Source organism: Mus musculus, chromosome 18 (genome assembly GCF_000001635.26).
Source record: "Mus musculus strain C57BL/6J chromosome 18, GRCm38.p6 C57BL/6J".
NCBI classification, from domain to species: domain Eukaryota; kingdom Metazoa; phylum Chordata; class Mammalia; order Rodentia; family Muridae; genus Mus; species Mus musculus.
In genome coordinates this window covers 68,684,701-68,703,076 of record NC_000084.6, presented here as the reverse complement: position 1 = coordinate 68,703,076, position 18,376 = coordinate 68,684,701, and the positions used below count along the sequence as shown (strand labels likewise).

At 42.0% G+C, this 18,376-nt stretch overlaps 1 long non-coding RNA gene across 9 annotated transcripts in view; it reads right to left on the bottom strand.

The window, feature by feature from the left end:
- Window positions 1-18,376, bottom strand: part of Gm30821 — a 118,298-nt gene that overhangs the window by 6,233 nt on the left and 93,689 nt on the right. For 8 of the 9 annotated variants that reach the window (XR_001782510.1, XR_001782509.1, XR_001782508.1 and 5 more), the window contains one exon: window positions 8,981-9,068. The exons of the other annotated variant lie outside the window; for it this stretch is intronic. This is a non-coding gene — a long non-coding RNA (predicted gene, 30821). The remainder of the gene's footprint in view (window positions 1-8,980; window positions 9,069-18,376) is intronic. 9 annotated transcript variants of the gene reach the window in all.

Sequence of the window (18,376 nt, the reverse complement as noted above, 5' to 3'; positions counted from 1 at the left end):
CTTGCCAATTAAAACCCCTTCTAGACACTCTCAAACACGCTGTCTGTGACAGCTGATAGACCACATGGTAAAGACATGATCATATTAAAATCACACAAGACTGTTATCCCTGGAAGAGCTGAGGGAGAGAGACGGGGGCATGTCCCCGAATTGGGTGCCACTGATACAATCCAGCCAAACTGTCAGAGGAGGAAAGCAAATCTTCGGGATTTATTTTTTTTCCTCTAACTGCTTTCCAAAACAAATAATGGAGCTTCTGAGAAAGTCAGTGAGGACTGAGAGTCCTGCAAAATTGCTCTGTGGATCTCTTAGAGATACCAGCCAAGAGAAGTAAACCTCTAAACCAAAGGTCCTGGGTATGAAATCATCTCACTCAAGGAGCCTAAAGCCTCTGAGACCAGATCACTCTTTGGAAACGTTGCAGATAGGATAGCAGTAGTGTCAGAGTATCCTAGAAATCACTCCAATCAACAGCCACAGTGAACTCCTGCAAAGTCAAGTTTACAAACCCAGTTCAACCAGGAGCCACTGTAGGAAGCCTCCTAGATTTAGAAGCTAAACCACAATAATAAGGTATATCTTTAAATGACAGGTTACATACATATAACCCCAACATGCCAACATTTATTGAGTGTCCACCAAAACCAATATGACTTCATGACATGTGGGTTACCTACTCTATCAGCGAGATACTAGTATCAAAATCTCTGGTAACCATGGAGTTTATCTACTTGAAATACTTCTGGTTTTTGTTTCATGTGTTTTGAAATTCTGTCATTAGGGGAAAATGTTTAGGAATATTACGTTCTCTGCCTGAATTTGTGGTGGCATTCTTACAAAATAATCTGCTTTCTAACTATTAATATTCTTTGATATAATATAGCTAACCCAACTTTGACTGGTGTTAGTATTTGTATATCTGTGTCCATTAACTTTGAAAATACTTGTGTCTTTACTTAAAGTACATCTCTTATAGGTGGCCATAAGTGGGTCTCGTTTGAAAATATATTGTCAGGTGACATTTAGCATTTAACTGAGTTGTAGAACCTATTAAATTCAGTATAATTGCCAATACTGTTAGATCTGAACCTACCACCTTGTCTTGTTTTGGTTTTGTTTTGTTTTGGTTTGGTTTTTTCCTATTTTTCCTTCTGGCCCATGCCCTCCCCTTATTTCTCTGCCATCTTTGGAACTGATTCATCTAAGGAATCATTTTATCTCCTTTGTTAGCTTACTACTATTCCTTTTTATGATTTTAGTTTTACATGAGAGTTGATAGCACAAATACTTAACTTATATCCATCTACCTTCAGATACTAAATACACCTCCACTCTCATGCAATACAATAAATCACACAGTCAGGCATCTCTGTGTCTTTATCCCAGTTTCTGTGTTATATCATAGCTTTTACTTTTACGAGCTATAGACAAAATAATATATAATTTAGTTTAAATAGTTTCTAATATTTTAAAGAAATCTAAGAAATACAAAGATATTTATATTCCTTGCTGAGACCTTGGTTTTTCAATCTCCTTTTTATGACACTTCTTTCCGTTGAGAGAAGTCCTGTATCCAGGAGGATGCTTTATATCATACCTGGATGCTAGAGCATTGTACACGTGTTCACACAAAATATCTCTCGACACTGCCAAATGTGCAGGGACATGGATATGATCAGCCTCAGCTTGGACACTTGGTACCATTGGTGAACAACCTTGTTACCAGGTGGTGTCAGTACCTTTTTCAAAGACCCTTTAATATTTCATGTATGGTAGATGTTGCTGAAAAATGCTTTCCACCACCGCATTTCTTAAAACTTTGCTATTTGTCCTGTGTTTTGAAAAATACTTTTACTGGATGAAAATCGTAGGCTGTGATAGTTTCCCTCTTTCAGCACTTTTAAGTTATGGCTTAATGGCCTCCTCATTTAGCTTGCTTCCAACAAGAAAGCCACTATCATTCTTATCTTTATTCTTCTGTGCATGGGACATCGTTTCCCAAGTCACTGACTTCTTTAAAGATACTCTTTCTCACTGGTGCTGAGAGCACTAACTATGATAAGCTTCAATGCCATTTTCTTCATATTTCTTGTGCATAGGGACCATTCATACTAGACATCTTAGTTAAGGTTTCCACTGCTGTGAAGAGAAACCATGAGTATGGCTCTTATAAAGGACATTTAATTGGAGCTGGTTTACAGTGTCAGAGGTTTAGTCCATTATCACCATGGCAGGAAACATGGTGGCATGCAAGCAGACACGGTGCTAGAGAAGGAGCTGAGAGCTCTGTGTCTTAATCCATAGGCAGCAGAAGGAGACTGCCCTATTAGGCATAGCTTGAACATATGTGAGACCTCAAAAGCATCTCTACAATGGCATGCTTCCTCTAACAAGGCCATACCTACTCCAATATGGCCACAACTCCTAATAGTGCCAGGGCCAAGCATTCAAACACATGAGTCTATAAGGCTATTCCTATTCAAACCACCACACTAGAATAAGTCTTAGTCTACAGACAGAGTGCATCGAATATGAATTTTTTTGTTATTTTAACTAAAGCTAAAGCTCACTGAGCACCAAGTCATTCCAACAGATGTAGGAAGTTTAATTATAGTCTTTGTCTTTCCTTTCCCTCTCCAGAGCAGAAAAGCTCATTGGGCTTTACACAGATACAGAATTCTTCCAGTTCCAAGCCACTGACTACATAGTTACCACAGGGACACTAAATGTACTTGTTCCTTGCCAATATTATCTTTAAGCTGTGTCTCAGACTTGAGACTCTGCAGGCAGTCAGAACCCTGTGACCAAGCATAGAGTTATATCGCTAGATTTAGTACTTTCTACATTCTTCTTGCCTGGAGCAAAGTGGTGGGGTCCCACCTTTCTCTACTCCATGGAACTCTGTTATTCCCTGGAATATCTGTCCTCACTCTTCTTTTTCTTCTGGATATCCAGCACAGTTTATTCAATACATTTGCTTTTTGGAAGAAAACCAAATAGGGAAATCAGAGAATCGCATGAACAGGCACAAATAACCAAAGCAACGAAACACACGTTAAGTAGTGTAGTGTACCTATTTACTTGAAAAGGAAGCAAAGAAGAAAGTTTAGAGATCAACATCCCTGCATCCAAGATTCCTCTACCACCCGTGTAATTAATAATGTATGGTGGTAAATGATGTGATGTATATTAGTGAAATTAGAAATAACTTATAAAGTGGTGAGCTGGATCAGAAAAGAAGAATCCAGGACAAAAGGAAGGAATCTCCAAGAGAGGCTAAAACCATTGGCTAATATTGGAAGTTGTGGGGAACTCTGGGGATGGTGGAAGAATGAGCTATATAGAGGAAGTTGAGGGAAACATTTCAGCACAGCAAGAGAGAAAGCTGAAACCCTTAACCAATAACTAATGTAAAAGACTTTCCATGCTAAGCTACAAAACTGAGTTTATACAGTAGGAACAGGGCAGTTAGAAGAGTGTTGAGTGACATAAATATCTCTACTTTTAAATTATTATGCTTTAAAGAAGGAGAAGGAGGAGGAAGAGGAGGAAGAGAAGGAGGAGGAGGAGGAAACACCTGGGATATCATATGAGAGCTAGGGATGTAGCTCATAGGTAAAATCCTTACTTCGTAAATATGAGAGACCTGAGTTTAGATCCCAGCAGCTATGAGAAATGCCCAGGCAGACAGACAGACAGACAGACCACCTCTATGACCCTTATAGTGAGGAAGCTGAGATAGGAGCATCTCTTGGGCTTGCTGCCTACCTAGTCTAGCCCAAACCATGGGTTCCAGGTTCAATGAAAGAGAGACCTCGTCCCAGAAAGTAAAGGTGAAGAGTGATACTGGAAGACGTATGATATCACTCTCTTGCCACCACACAGGAATGAATGCGTGCATACACAAATGTATAAAACACACATTCACCGTGGCAAGCACACTCGTGCGTGCCCCCCCCCCCCCACACACACACTTGTGCACATGCACACTCAGGCTCACTCATGGAAGGACCCTATCACAAGCCTGAAGTCAAGATGCCAACTAGATCCAGGGTCTCATTGGTTCCTAAAGGGCTGTTCAACTGCAGATCATGATTCCCTTCTGGCTATTGGCTGGCCATTACCATTTCCTTGCCGCTGTACTTCTCTAGAAGGCGTATGAAAACATGGTAGGTTTGTTCCTTCAGGAGCAACATGACAAAGAACATACCAGCAAAGTGGAAGGTACACTCTCAGGTACCATTATGCTTGTGGCAACATCATCACTATAACAAACATTATCACTCATGAAGAAACTAGAAACAAATCTATCTTTCACAATGGTGAATAAGCATATTTAGAAACTAAAATTAAAAAAAGATCTGATTTGACAATTTTTCTCAGAACTTGATTTTTTTTCTTTTCTTTTTTTTTTTTTTTTTTTTTTGTCTTTGTTATGGGGTCTGATTCCAAAGTTTAAGCTTGTTTCATGAGTTGGTTAGGAACGAGGGTTTTCCTCTCCTCTCTAGACTTGTGAAAAATGGGTTTAAGAATGATCAGGTTGGTGATAAAACCATTTCGAATGTGTTTTAAATGTACCTGTTCCAAAAAGCCCACTGTGAGAGAAACAGTCCTGCAAACTTTGAGGCCTCCAAGTCGTCATCTAAAACTTGATGGCAGTGAGCTGACTACTTTCAGCTCGCACACTCCATGAATACGTACTTTTCTTACCATTCAATCATCTTGAATTCTGCCCAATTGTTTTAGCCTAAATTTGAAAGGCCTTCGGGGGGCTTGTAATTTGCAATCAGTCACTTCAGGATGAGTGTCAAGAGAACAGTCTCACGAATGAGATCTAAACTGACTGCAAAGTGGGTCTGCGGAGCCTGCAGCGGCGATAAACCGATTGCAAAGTAGGGGGTGGGATCCAGCTGCGACAGTGACTGGTCTTTTAGCATGCCATCATACATGTCCGCTTAGTTTCTTCATCCTCAGAGACTTCCTAGCCCAGGGTGCCGGTTCCTTTCCAGACCACGCAGGTAGAGAGACTCCTCGTCCCTTCTGTGGAATCCCCAGTGTTCCGTGAGGACCAGGATCTGCTCTCTTAGCCTTTTCTAGCCCCACACACGCTTCAGCAAGCGTGACGTAGAACACATTTTTTGAATAGGTAATGATTGCACTTGTTCTCTCCGTGAGAGACATTTATGAACAAGTGTGTGAATGTATACACCATCACAGCTGTGTTCCCTTGAAGTGAAAGACAAAGGAGGCTCAGACGCACAGACTGAGGGCACCAAGCCTATGAAGTAGGCTCTGAAGGAGAGGCGTTACTGGGTACCTGAGCAGCAATGTAAACGATGCTTAGCATGTAGAAGAAATCAACATGGTAATCAAGAATAGAACAGCATCTAGAGAAATGTCAATGTTGGGTTATGAAAGACTGTTGGTCTTTATTAATATTATTATTGTTATTATTGTTATTATTTTCTCATACAATACATTTCTGGACCACAGGGTCTCCTCTCTTCACTTCACCCAATCTGCCCTGCCCCAATTCCCTCCAAGATCACTGTTCCTCCCCAGTTTCCCTTCAGAAAAGATGAGGCCTCTCAGTGATGTTGACAGAACACAGCATAACAAGATGCCATAAGACTAGGCACAACCCTTACATAAAGATCGGACAAGACAGCCCAGCAGAAGGAAAACAGTCACACGAGCAGATAAGAGTCAGAGATACCCCTACCCTCACTGTTAGGAGTCCAACAAAAACCCCAATCTAAACAATCACAGCATGTATGCAGAGGACCAAGCATAGACCCATGCAAGCTCTGTGGTCACTGCCTCAGACTCTGTGCACCCTGCTTAGTTGATTCTGTGAGCCATACTTTTCTGGTGTCTTTGACCCCTCTTGCTCCTACAATCCTTCCTTCCCCCTCTTCTGAGGGACTCCCCAAGCTAACGTTTGAATGTGGGTCTCTGTATCTCTTAAGAGTCTTCAGATAAGGAAGAATATCTAATTTTAATTCTTAGAAGATCATTTTTTATTAGATATTTTCTTTATTTACATATCAAATGTTATCCCCTTTCCTGATTTCCCCTCCAAAAAAACCTCTATGCCATGCCCTCTCCCCCTGCTCACCAACCCACCCACTCCTACTTCCCTGTCCTGGCATTCCCCTATACTGGTGCATCAAGCCTAGAAGATCATTTTGACTAGAGTTTGAAGGCATCAAGACCCTAGTTAGAAAACAATGGCTTAGACAAGAGATCATAGCAGGGTGCTCAGGGGTGAAGCAAACAGAGATGCAAGAAGCTGCACAGATTTCAGAGACATGTAAAAGTCTTGGTCTGCAAGCTTCCATAACAGGACATCAGGGAGATGACTCCCTGGGTAAATATCATTACTGCAGCTGAGATCACCAGCACCCAGGTAAAATCCAGGCATGGCAGTGCATGTCTCTCACTGTAGCATCGCACTTTGGAAACAGCAAAATACCAGTGGGTCACTGGGTAGTTGGTATAGCCAAATTGGCAAGTTCCAGACTTGGTAAGAGACCCTGCTTCAAAAATAAGTTAGTCAAGAATAGTACACCTAATATAGACCCCAGGCTCCTAAAGTCACTTGCCTCATCCCCCAAGAACCCACATGCACAGATGATACTCATGAAAACACTTCTAAGCAGGTAAAGAAAACCATTATGAAGTAGCACTTTTTCTAAGTTAGACAAGGGAATGCATAGGTAGAATTTTCACTAACCTAGGAAATCCTGGAAGTAGTGAAACTTTTGTAAACCATCTATCATTCAAGCTTTGGATTATGGGCCCAGAAACATGAATCAGTTGGTAAAGGCACCTGCTACCAAGACTGACAACCTAAAGATTTATCCCTAAGATTCCAACATGGTAGAAGGAGAGAGCGCAGTACAGCGATTTGACCAGTGACCCACCCAGAGAAATGAACTCACATGTACACACATGTGCGTGTATACACACACACACACACACACACACACACACACACACACACAGAGAGAGAGAGAGAGAGAGAGAGAGAGAGAGAGAGAGAGAGAGGCTCACACTGCACTATAATGTAGTGAAAACAAAAGAATGAGATTATGAGTATAGCCTAACTCACACTGGTGGCTGAACTACTTTTGCAAACTGCCCATGGAGGTAACATAACAGACTGCATGTGGACATATAAGAATCTGTGATCACAGATGATAGCTGAAGACTCATATATGATAGATACCATCTAAGAGAAGATGAACAATTAGAAGAGAAGAACTGAGTGTTATAGTGTCCAATGGGTGAGTGTGCCTTTACACACCATTGTCAAAGCTATCTCATTGGCCCAGGAAAGTGATTTCAAGTGGACAAGGTTTACAGTGGTAACCAAGAGCTGATGGAAACAATCAATGGGAGAGTATTACTTACTCTTTACATTACCATGACAGAATACACACTATAACAGCTTACAGGCAGGAAAGATATATTTATATGGTTTTAAAGATTTTCCTTCATAGTCAATGGACCCATTGAGCCTGTGTGAAAAAATAATACAGGAGAAACAACAAGTGTTTGATGGGACTGTTGAGGGTCTAGCTGATAGGAAACAGAGATGCTAGGAGCCTGGGATCAGGTACAAACAGATGAATAAGGACCCCAATGACCCACCCCTTCCAGTGAGACCTCCACCTCCTAAGAGAGCCAGCTTCTCCCAAATTAGGGTCACCAGCTGAGTGACTACCAAGTATTCAGTCATGAGTCTACGGCATCATTCCTTAGTCAAGCCATAGCAGGAAGCAAATCCTGAAGACAGAGAACAGAGATAACATTGATGGAATAGCAGGGACGGGGCAGGAACAAAATGTGAGAGATACATATGGCTTTAGAGAGAAGATGGGGGGGAGAATTTGAGAGAGACAAATGAGAGGGTGGAGATGGTTACAGATCTGAGAGTTTGTTAGAAATAATGCATACCATTCTTTAAAGTGGCTTGTCTTTCCTTTTAAAATAGAAATGTATTCATTTTTAAAACCCCAGAGAACTAAAACAGTAACCGAAGTAAATCCTTGTGTGAGAGAATTCTTCTGCAAAATAATAACTATAATCTTGGGCTTTTGATCTTAATGAAAAAGAAAGTCCATTTGTTTCCTGAATCCTAGTTAAGTTTTCAATGACTTTCTGGTCATTACTTAGCCCGACTTGGATCGGGGTGCCGATTGTTCTTTAATTTACTAAAATGATGTATTTCCTCTGTATGAGCTCAAACTAAAATCACATCCAACATCATTTTTCCAGCACTACTTGTGTCAAATGTTATCTGTTATTTCCTCCTGGGGACTCTCTCCATGTCTCGGTTTCCTGGATCTTTGATCGTGATATACAATAATTAAGATCTTACATGAACACTGCTTTTATTTTTAGCATCAACTCAGATCTAACTAGTCTTAGGAAATATTCTCAAATTTCACTGTCTTGAGGGCTGGAGAGCTGGCCCAGCAGTTAGGAGAGCACCCTGCTCCCACAGAGTGACCTAGAGCAGCTCCCAACACCCAAAGTAATGGGCCCATAAGTGTCTAGAACTCTGGATCCTGAGGATCCTAAGACACCAGCCTCTTCAGGCACTTGTATTCAGTCGCACATCCCCTACCCCACCCTTACACACTCATGCATTCACTCATACATGCATGCACACATATAATTTCTTTTCATTCAAATCATTGTTTCAAAAAAATTTCAAAACTCTAAAAGTAGTGAAAATATTATAAGAAATATAAACTAGTTTATATAAATTTACCCACTTCCAAATTTACCTGCAACCCACCCACCCTTCCATGAGTTTGCATCTCCTGCATCTCCTACATCTTTCCATACTCAGTTTTCTCTGGTTTCTGTCTCTGGCGTATTAAATTCCCTTTAATGTTGGGCTCCCTTTGGCTCTGGTCTCTGAAAATCATGTCTATTTTTAAGTTATTCTTTGATTCGGAAGACTTACTAAGGCATTAATGACGACCAACTTGATGGGTGTCAGAGGAGCTTCCACTGAAGAGGTGCCAGGGATGTGCTTGATTGCAGGGGCCTCTCTGTGAACATAACAGTGAGGAGAGGAACGGTGTAATTAAACCTCTAGGTGCCGGAGCTTTAACAGGCTTCCAGAAAAGATAAGATGGAGCCAATATAGGTGATTATTTACAACTACTGAAAGCCAAGCCAAAATGGGCAATAATAACTTAGAAGTCAGGATATTTAATTACAAAACCAATTTGGAAGAATATTTCTAATATGAGTGATGGCCTTCTATTCCCTGAAAAATAATACCACTTTGGTTTACAACTCCAGGAAATCTTCCTTCTCTTCCTCTCCCTCCTCCTCTTCTTCATCTTCTCTTCTCCCCTCCTCCTCCTTCACTTCCTCCTCCTCACTTGGGACCAATTCACTCATTGTTTTTTCAGAAAACTCCCAGTGTTGAACAAACTTTTTCAGAGAACTGACAGTTTTCTCACCACTAAATCTACCAATGAAAGCAGCTACCAACTCTACGCACCATCTCGTCCATCTTGTTGTCTACTCTCAGTAATAGCAACTTCAAATGCAAGGCGTGGACTAGACGGAGCGATAGAAGGAGAGGTAGAAGGCTGCCCATGGAAGGAAGAGGAAAGTGGGAAAGGAAATTCATCAGGAACAAGTGAGAACAGAAGGGGTGTAGCGTCAGCAGCAGTCAGAGCCAAGAAGAGGAAAGCCCAGATTCCCCAAGTCAGCCCGTAGCTACTAAAGCATTCATCAGGCAGAATAAACATGGCAAGGACATACTGCTAAGAGATGTTGATGCCTTCACCTGGAAGCCAAGAGTGAGTGAGGTTGAACAAAATAGCATGGAAACTATAGTGATAGTATAAATAGCATATGCAGATAGTCCTTGTCACTGTGGCCAAATGCCCGATGGAGCCATTTGATTAAAGAGGAGTTTATTTTGGCTCATGGTATCAGAGAAGTCAGTTCATCATACTAGAGAATCTATGGTACATGAGTGGATCTGCCCATATCACAGGAGTTTGCAGCACGACTTCTTCCAGCCTGAACCAGAGGCAAACACTATGGCCCACTTCTAGGACCCACTTTTCCATGAAAACCAGAGTCTCAAATGTTCCACAATATCCTCAAACTGCCAGAGTCTGGCAACTGACTGTTTAAACACACGGACTGTGGTTTCACTTAAATCAGGGTACTGGCATGGACAACTTAGCAGTGAATGGGACTTTTTTCTCTCTAGACTGTCAAAAGATTCATTCTGCTATAGGGGAACCAAGCACATCGTGCAAAACTAAGCTGGAGAACAGAACAAAACAGGAAATGGACAAGGATAACACACTCCTGGGACCTACCCCCAGAGACCTACTTCCTCCTCTTACATCCCACTTCCTACAGTTTCCATAATGGCTCAAAAGAGTTTCACCTGCTATGGTGAAACCATACATTCAAGACAGGAGTTCCTGTGTGGGGTGAGGTCACTTCATATTCAAGTTGTCACAACCATGGATAATACGCATGTGCTGGGACGCACGCTCACAGCTGCCATTCTCACCAGACAAGAAAGGATGCACAGAAGGAACGATGCATTATTGAAAACAATGCTTTTGCTTACTTCCACAAAAAGCTTAGTTTGACATTAAGATAGAAATGTACAAATGGCATGATGGGAGAGAGTAAACGAAATCTCACTTTTGCCCAGGAAATTCCATGTGTCAGTTTAACACCCGTTTAGGAAAGAACTTTCCCAGTTCATCCCGCAGCGCCAGTTCTGCTTACCAAAAGTGGCCCACTAGGCACTCGCATTCCACGCCCGGCTCCACGCCAGCGAGCCGGGCTTCTTACCCATTTAAAGTTTGAGAATAGGTTGAGATCGTTTCGGCCCCAAGACCTCTAATCATTCGCTTTACCGGATAAAACTGCGTACGTCGGGAGCGAGAGCGCCAGCTATCCTGAGGGAAACTTCGGAGGGAACCAGCTACTAGATGGTTCGATTAGTCTTATTAGATCTAAATAACTTTAAAAGTCCCACAGTCTTTACATATTCTTAAAATTTCAATCTCTTTAAAATATCCATCTCTCTTAAAATCCAAAGACTTTTTACAATTAAAAGTCTCTTAACTGTGGGCTCCACTAAAACAGTTTCTTCCTTCAAGAGGGAAAATATCAGGGCACAGTCACAATCAAAAGCAAAAGTCAATCTCCAACCGTCCAATGTCTGGGATCCAACTCACGATCTTCTGGGCTCCTCCAAGGGCTTGGGTCACTTCTCCAGCCATGCCCTTTGTAGCACACGCGTCATCCTCTAGGCTCCAGATGCCTGTACTCCACTGCTGCTGCTGCTCTTGGTGGTCATCTCATGGTACTGGCATCTCCAAAACACTGCATGACCCCTTCAGTCCTGGGCCATCAATTGCAACTGAGGCTGCACTTTCACCAATGGCCTTCCATGGCCTCTCACAGTGCCAAGCCTCAGCTGCTCTGCTCAACTCCTTCATGCCTTCAAAACCAGTACCACCTGGGTGACCCTTACACATTACCAAGTCCAGCCACAGCACAATGTACAACTTTGGCTATATCTGGAACACAGCCACTGTGCTCTCAGAAAACACTTCCCAGAAAATGTCACCTCAATGATCTAAATAACTTTAAAAGCCCCACAGTCTTTACATATTCTTAAAATTTCAATCTCTTTAAAATATCCATCTCTTTTAAAATTCAAAGTCTTTTTACAATTAATAGTCTGTGGGCTCCACTAAAACAGTTTCTTCCTTCAAGAGGGAAAATATCAGGACACAGTCACAATCAAAAGCAAAAGTCAATCTCCAACCGTCCAATGTCTGGGATCCAACTCACGATCTTCTGGGCTCCTCCAAGGGCTTGGGTCACTTCTCCAGCCAGGCCCTTTGTAGCACACGCGTCATCCTCTAGGCTCCAGATGCCTGTACTCCACTGCTGCTGCTGCTCTTGGTGGTCATCTCATGGTACTGGCATCTCCAAAACACTACATGACCCCTTCAGTCCTGGGCCTTCAATTATTTGGATAGTAAGACGGAATCACTAGAAATTTGGAACTAGGGGAAAAAACATGTGAAGAATGGGAGGGTTTCTGAAACTTGCTGTCATGGCCAATGTGGGCTGCAGAGCCAGCAATGAATAAATATTTAAGCAAAATATATCTGATTGATAACTAGATAAGTGGCTCACCAATTAGTTTATGTAAGGAATATGTGTTGACAGCCTTGGATTTGTGTAGCAGCACTAAGAAAAGGAGGTAGAGTTCTAACTGTGCTCTAATGGAGAAAGGGTACTGAGTATTAAGAAGCACGCTCCTAAGGGCCAGGCATGATGGAGCCCTTAGGATGACACCTCTAGTCCCAGCATTTGGAAGGCAGATACAGGTGGATTTCTGTAAGCTTAAGGAAAGTCTGTTTACATATCGGGTCCAAAGCCAGTCAGAACTGAATACTGTGTAGTAAGACCCTGCCTCAAAACAAAAGTCATGCTTCTACAAAGAAATGGTGTACACTGCAGAAGGTATAGCAGAGAGGAGATGAGGTCAGGGACTTTGGAAGCTCACAGGACTAACTCAACTTGGAGCAGTAAGGAGTGCAGGCTGCATATTGAGCTGGGTTGAAAGGGGGATGAATTTAAAGATGAGCAAGTAAAACAAGCCCCAGACCCCGATCCTGCAGCCATGGGGTGGGCGAGCTGAGCACCTGTGTGGAAATCCAGAGCTGAGGTCTATCACGGTGGGCAGAAGGAACATAGGCACAGCTATGGCCATAGTAACAAGGGAAGGTAACACACTGGGTCAAACACACTGACAAGAAGAACCCAGGAACGGAGTGGCACAAATGTCTGCATTAGAGAGGACAGAACTTCATCCTTAAGGATTAAATGTTGCGGTCTCCAGAAAACAAGACCATGACACCCTGTTAACCCAGTTTTAAAACTCTACTGGGAAACTAGCTTGAGCCTTCGTGCAGGTTCGGGTTTGAAGAGATACATACCTCCCTCAGGCCTGCCCCATGTAGCAATGGACCAAAGAAAGTGACAAACACAGGGTGGTCTGAAGGCTTAAAGACAGCCTTTACTGTCACTCATACCTGCCCCTTCCCTGGCAGGTTTTCAATATGGTTTTACTCTTGACCTCCAAAAATGCCTCTAATATAATCCCTGAGTCTCCTCAGTGGATAATTTTTAACAGGACGGAGGAGGAGGAGAAGGAAGAGGAGAAGGAGGAGGAGGAGGAGGAGGGAGAAGGGTGGGAGCAACAGAGACAGAGACAGTGAGATATGGGATTCAGATGAGAAGTGAAACACATACAAGACTGACTGAATAGAAAAAGGCTGAGCTGAATTTCATCACTAATGTGAACTTCAGAATGATGTGAAAAGATGGGGGAGAAGTTAAGAATCTATAGATTTCATTAGGGAATATACTGTAATTTGGCCTAATTAGGCCCCCCAAAATTAATGAAAGAATCTAACAGAGAAGTAACAGGACAAAATGCTGGTATTCGAAACCCCATGAAAGTAATACGTCTCCTGCTAGTAATGATCATGTGTCTTTTATTATTAAAGATGCAATTTTAAAAATTGCGGTTTTCCCTTTTGTATAAGAAAACAATAAACATTATATTTGATACTTTGATTCTTTTTTATATAAAGTGACATTGTGTAACTTAGCTGCATTTTTCTTTTGAACAAATTGTCTTAAGTGACTGTAGTGACAACTTCAAGATTCCTTTTACGGTTGTTTAATTTCTTTTAAATGATACATATAAACAATAAAATCATACATACTTACGGCATACCACGTGATGTTTTCACACACACACACACGTATATTGTATAATATTTAAATCACGATAAACAAACACACACCCCTCCTCAAGCATTTATCATTTCTTTATGGTGAAAGCATTATGAATAATTCTTGGAGCTTTTTGAAATGTAGAGTACATTATCATTATCTACAGTCTCCCTACTGTGCTCTGCACAGTCGAAACAGAGTATGGACTCATTATCTAAGTGTATATACAGTACAGGCATTTCGTAGCCTTGATGCTAAAGATGGAATAGGTACTGTGTTTTAAGCCCTGTGGTGGGGCAGATGCATGATAATGTCTTTAAAGCAATGCTGTGTATCATACAAAAAGAGTACCATGGAAAACCCTGGGAACCGACTGGTCTAATGATTTTAAAGAAGACAAGAGAGCAAAGGAGGCCCAGATGGACAGAGCCCCTGTTTGGTGGAATCCTTACGTTCATGTTTATGCACCAAGTACTGATAGCTATAATATCGTGGGTACCCAGTAGCCAGTTGAAGAATTGAAGTTGATTCTGATTTTCTTGATGTTGATTATAACAGCAAATATAACCTTCTTCTCGTGAAGGGACATCATCCAACATAGCCAAAAGGAAAAGGTCATCACTCATAGTCTTCATAGCAGTTTGCTTTAGCCTGATGGCATTTACAGTTTAAAGGGGGACTTAAGTAACAGCGGTGAATCATGGGAAATCACCTATGTTATTCACTTTAAGATCTCAAATGAAATGTACTCACTGATAAGTGGATATTAACCCAAAAACTTAGTATAGCAAGATATAAGGTACAATATGCAAAACATATGAAACTCAAGAAGAACGAAGACCAAAGTGTGGACACTTTGCTCATTCTTAGAATTGGAAACAATCACACATGGAAGGAGTTACAGAGACAAAGTTTGGAGCTGAGACAAAAGGATGGTCCATCTAGAGACTGCCATATCCAGGGATCCATCCCATAATTAGCCTCCAAACGATGACACCATTGCATACACTAGCAAGCCTTTGTTGCAAGGACGGTGATATAGCCGTCTCTTGTGAGACTATGCCGGGGCCTAGCAAACACAGAAGTGGATGCTCACAGTCAACTATTGGATGGATCACAGGGCCTCCAATGGAGGAGCTAGAGAAAGTATCCAAGGAGCTAAAGAGATCTGCAACCCTATCGGTGGAACAACATTATGAACTAACCAGTACCCCAGAGCTCTTGACTCTAGCTGCATATGTATCAAAAGATGACCTAGTCGGCCATCACTGGAAAGAGAGGCCCATTGGTCAGGCAAACTTTATATGCCCCAGTACAGGGGAACGCCAGGGCCAAAAAATGGGAATGGGTGGCTAGGGGAGTGGGGGGGGAGGGGGGGACTTTTGGGATAGCATTGGAAATGTAATTGAAGAAAATACGTAATAAAAAAAAAAAGAAAGAAAAAGATCTAGGAATTAACTCAGTCGAGGCCATCATCCTTCTGTTCTCCAACCCTTTTCCTGCTGCTGGCTCACTGCACGTTATGGTTAAGGGCTGGACATTGAAATTGTAGTTTGGCATCTGTCTTTCAGCAGACATACTGTAGCCACATCTTCCACTCGGATGGCAAAACACACGTAAAATTGTAGGCATTTTCAGGGGTAACAAAACTGAGCTGTGTAGGATGCTGGAACTTGCCATAGAGCGATTTTCAGGATGTTTAGTCCCATTTTGCTCAGTGGTGCCTCCCGGTGAGGAATGAGTGGCCTACCTCTGGTCTTCAGACCCCCACTCTGGAGAAGGGCTGCTGTCTCAGTAAGGTATGTATGTGAGGGATAGAGCTCAGATGGCAGGCATCAGAAAGGACATCTACATCGCTGGGGATGCCAATCTATCAATAAAGGAGTATCTTGCAAATTTTTTCCTACATGTAGGGTTCAACATGTATGAACAATTGTATTTATTCTTATCAAGTTTTTTTTATTAAGATCTGACTGGAGAACATTTTTACAGCCACATGTTTTCATCTTTGTAATATGAGAAAATGTATCTTGCCAGTCATGTGAGAAAGCTATGTGATGACTCTGTGCTTCTACTCTGGGCATCTACACAAGACTTTTAGGGAGTAAGCAGAAATGACCCCCTGGCCACTCTTAGACCCGCTTTACAGACATGGAAAATGTGGCTGAATCAATAGTACACAAGGAATACTAAGTCATTAAAGCGACTCACAAGGCTGTCTGCCCACAGTCCTAGATTTCTGATCTATAAACAGAAAGACTACAATATGTTTACAAACAACAACAACAGTCATACAGAATTACAATAGAAAAATTTTGCTTCTGTTCATTCGACAGAACAAATCTAATTCTATGAACAACCCCACGTTCATTAGAATGAAAACATCCATGAATTAGCTGAGTATGGGACATCTAGGAGAAAGGGGTCCTCTTTTTAGGGAAGAGAGAATTTAAATAAAACACAAATAAAAAGCTAATTTTTTCCAAATTCGATAACCTCACAGTGCAGAGCATTGTATGGCGCCCAGAGTAGAAGTAGTGTTAGTACTGCTTCCATGTGGGGCCAGATAGTAAATAGTTGACTTTGCAAGAAAATCTGCTCCCGTTCCTCAACTCTGAGATGACGACTTTGCAACTAGATCTGAGCAAGCCAGGGATAACATGCAGTACCTGTGGCAGAAGTCCCAGGAAACTTCATTTAGGAAGTAAGCAACAAGCTACATCTGACCCAGGGGCCCCAGGCTGGTAACCCTTCTAGATGATAATGTATAACGATATGCTACCTCCTCTTACTAAAGTAAATCTATTCCATAGTTATTCATCACTTAGTATTTGAGCAGACAGTGAGCATCCCTCATTCAAAATAGAGGAAAGGCTATTCAGTGAAAATGAGTGTCCTCTCTTATAGATATTCTCTACTTTCCTCCAACCCGCTTCTCATTTGTTCTCAAATGCACTTTTAATAGTTTTCTTCAGCATCCTCCTAATGATGTTCTAAAGCTATGTAACTCATGAAGCCTTCAGAAATAAAACTCTGCTTTAACTCTCAAGTATTCTACACTTAGTAAGGAGATTACCTGGCTTGGGAGAGAGAGGGAAGGAGAGAGGGGGAGAAGAAAAAGGAGAGAGAGAGAGAGACAGAGACAGAGACAGAGACAGACACAGAGACACAGAGAGAGAGAGACAAAGAGAGGAGAGAGAGAGAGAAAGAGAGAGAGAGAGAGAGAACCCTAAGAAAGACTTAGGAATGCCAAGTCATCATCCAGGACCACACAGTTCCTCCCTAGAATCCAACAGAACCCAGGAAACCTGCACAAAAGGCCACCTAGAAAAGCATGTCTTTCTAAAAAAAGCCTCACATATATGTTTCTTATGTAGAAGCACACTGGACTATTTGAGAAGAGAGAGAGTAACAGAGAGAGATAGAGAAACAGAGACAGAGAGACAGAGACACATAGACACAGAGAGCCAAAGAGACAGACAGACAAAAAGACAGACAGAGAGAAGCTTGTTGTGAATTGTGAAGGACAGCTTCATTACCAAAGCTGATGCCTACCACTTATCCATGTATATGCACTTCATACCCCTCCAAGATGTGCTCTTTCTCTCTCCAACTAAAAAGTGAAATGCTACATTAAAGTTTGGTATGTAATGGAGTGATGAGGTTGGCATAGTAGAGTTGACATTGGTAGATGCTCCTGGCATTGTCCAATATCACCTGGAGATTTTTACCCCATTTCTCCTTCCTTTGTTTTATTCCTCTGTCCTTAAGCTCTCTCCATTTTCCCAATAGCATGATTTCCTTAGTGAGCTGTGTTCCCAGCACGCCGACACACCCACAGGGTATTCCCGTGTTTCTCTCTCACTCCCAACCCCAGACGTAACTTTAAGGGTTAACTCAGGAGGAGCTCATTCCGAGAAAATGTTATGATAACCTTGGCAAAATTTCACTCTCTCAAACTGTGTGTGGTCGTGCACACCTGTCACCCAAATACCAGGAAGCTGAAGCAGGAGCCTCAAGAGTCCCGGACCTAGAACACAGTAGCAGAAATCACCTCTTGTAGGTCTGCTCCAGTAAAGGGATTAGGAAATGATAATGAAATCAGCAGTCCTGGTTCTGACTCATTTCTTCCACATGTTCATGTTCTCAGTAGCTTTTCTTTCTGTACATATTAACATCACTTTGCATCAGGTTTCCAGCCCAGTGCTATTAATGTTGTTTATCGCACTAGTTTGCTGAGATTTTGGCACCTAAACCTTTTCAGCATGACTTACTGATGACTCTGTAAAGTTCAGGATCAATGGCTTTCAATGGTTCTTACGTGAGTGAATAGAAATACTGACTAAAGACTGGGAATGGAATGCCCCGCTTGCCTGGTGGATCTCAAAGCAATTTCCTAAGCATCATTATATGATCTTCTAATGTTGAGGGCAAGTGGTTGTGTTCATATTTGCTAGAGGCCCTGAGAAACTCAGGGCCCATTTCTCTTACTGTGCTATGCCCCACCAAGCTGATGGGAACTCTGGGAACTCTTCAGAAATCAGTA